Source organism: Marmota flaviventris, chromosome 16 (assembly GCF_047511675.1).
Source record: "Marmota flaviventris isolate mMarFla1 chromosome 16, mMarFla1.hap1, whole genome shotgun sequence".
In the NCBI taxonomy this organism is placed as follows: Eukaryota; Metazoa; Chordata; class Mammalia; order Rodentia; family Sciuridae; genus Marmota; species Marmota flaviventris.
Window position 1 is genome coordinate 40,414,379 of NC_092513.1, and position 2,940 is coordinate 40,417,318.

The window sequence follows — 2,940 nt, forward strand, 5'->3', positions numbered from 1 at the left end:
ATGTTTTTTTTTTTTTTTTTTTTTTTTAATGGAGTAACATCTACCGATACATTTGTAAGAATTTATTGAATGTAAACTGATAGCAGCATCTGCTAATTATTTTGTTTATTGGAGACAAACTTCAAGTCTCATAGACAAGGGTACTGTAACTATGAGGCTCCCCTAAATTCTCCTTGTCTGATAGAACTTTCATATTCTCTAGACATAAAGTTTTCATTGTTTATTTTCTTTTACATGCATGTATATACGGCCCCTTTGGGACTGCACTGTGTGCATTCTGGCATCTTCCATGGTATTTGAAAACTTATGCTACTTTGTGTGCTATGGAAGACTATGTGGGAAAGTTGGGTATTGTGGAGGCTAATCAGAAATGACTTTTTTTTTTTAGCTGTACAAATTAAATACTTTCTTTAACATCTTGGGGAGAATTATGTTTTTATGAATATTTTCTCTAGTGCCAGAGAATTGCTTTCTTTCTACCTGACTGGTTTAAGAAGGATTTTAAAATGTTCTCAGGTGCAGCCTTCTGTTGGGTATAAAAGCTCCTTTCTCCATACTTTCCACCCCTCAGAGGTGCTGTTTCTAGCTCTGTCTTCTTTGGGAGCCTTTAGGGCTTAGGGCTTGGATCTAGTTCATATTGAGGCGTCATAAGGTTCCTACAGATTCTAGGATTGTTGGAAAGACATAGAACAGGACAACTCACAGCAACTTGAGTTGCAGAGATTTGTCAAGGAGAATAGGAGAGGATTTCTATGAATGACTATCAAACCTGATGCCCATGGGTTGACTTCAACTCACAAATATGTTCCATTTGTCCATCAGATAGACTCTTGGCTTAAAAAACTGTACGAATGCCTTGGCAATAACACTTGTAATGTAGTTTGACACAGACCCACAATCTCTGCAGCTCCCACCTCGCATCTTCAATTATTTGTACAAGCCCTGAAAGCATTAGGCTGTAGCTCTGATTGACAGGGCTTAGCACTTTGAACATGCCAAAAATTGAATTGGCATTCATATTGGAACTTAATGCTCATTCTGCATTGGTAATTATTTTAAAAACTAGAAAATTAGAAATAGTGTTTGGTTTGCATATGTTAAAATATTAAAATCTATTAGAGTAACACGGACAAAAAATTTGTTGACTGGTAGATAAATGAACAAACAGTTAAGTAAATAAGTTATTTTGAAGGCATAACATATTAATAGAATATCATGTTTTATTGATTTAGAGAAAACTACATATTTAAATAATGTTTTATTAGTCATTTGTGGCAAATTCTGAATCTATAAACAATAGTAATATATAAAATGGGGCAATTTTTCATTCAAAAAAACCTATTTTTTAAAAAATTTGTTAACTATTGAAAATGAGTGATAACTGTTTTAAATATTGTGAATGGTCTCTTATTCTCAGTTTCTTAGAAAAGGTGCTTTTTGATAGGAAATTGGATATTGGAACAAAATGTAGTCTTAATAAGTTGGATTTGATTTTATAAGATATCCATAATGTGCGATTTTTATAATCATTATAAGACAATTTGAGGGTGTAATGTAATTTTCATTTCATGACGTACATGTTACTCTGAAAATAATATGCATTTAAAAAATTTTAAGTATAGCATAATAAATTTAGACATATCATAATATTGTCAATTATATTATTAGATGTAGGTATAGAATATACTCTGAGAAATTAAAAATTGTTTGCTGAATGTAAATTTATATGTGTTTGTTTGTCTTCGTATTTCTCTTATGCTTGTTTAAGTATGGAAAATAAAATTTATAACTCAACATAAAAGTACAATTAATGTCCATAGTTAGATTTCTCAGTTAGCAAGCAAAGACACGTTAAAAGTATTATAAGAAATATTTTTAAAATGTGGAAAATTAATTTTGTATTAAGTAGTTTGGATTTTATAAGTATTATTAAAATGTGTCTCACAGCCACGTACAGTGGTGCATATCTGTAATCCCAGGGACTAGGGAGGCTAAGGCAAGAGGATCATAAGTTTGAGGCCAGACTCAGCAACTTAGTGAGACCCTGTTTCAAAATAAAAAAATAAAAAGAACTAGGGATATAGCTCAGTGGTAAAGTTCCCCTGAGTTTAATTCCTGGTACAAAATAATAATAATAATAATAATAATAATAATAATAATAATAATAATATCACAGAGAACCTATAACTGTTGTTTGATTTATTTCAGCAATTCAAAATCATTTTCTGTTTATGCACAAACTAAGTATAAATTGTATGATTGGTGAAATTTGCGAAACTCCACCAGACTGCTAATAAATTAGTTTGTTAATAAAATGCTATATTTCATGTAAGTTGTCAGCTAATTGTCAATTCACAAGCTAATAGTTATACTTAAGTCTATAATGAGGGAAAAAACAATTCAAATTTTCTCATCTTGATTCAGATTTCAAACATTTCATGTAAAAAAATTCCATGAGAACCCCACGTAGATGAAAATTGATCCGTGTAATTTTTTAGAGTTTCATTAAACACTTCCTAACTTTGAACTTTTAATTCCTCCTGAGTTTATTAAAAGCATTTCATAAAACCTGATACCTATGTATATGTTTATTTGTAGAAAATGCCATATGTTGTGCTATTGGGAAAATGTTCAAACTAGGTGTTTTCGAGTTGAGGATGTTCTTGATCCTTTTTGAAAATGTGTTGGTTATGAAAGTCTTTACCCATTGAAAATCTTAACTACATTGCTCCATTGATCTAGCCTCTTTTACCACTAATAAATCTGAAAGTGTCTGACCAAATAAATTTAATCGTACACTGCCTTTGTCTTTTTGCTTGGATATGGAAAAGGAAAAAGAAGTATAGCAGGAGATAGCATTACTAAGGATGGGTATAATGCCCTTGCATATTTTATAGGGCTTTAAAATTCTTGGAATAGATATTGTTTGCATAAAAGATA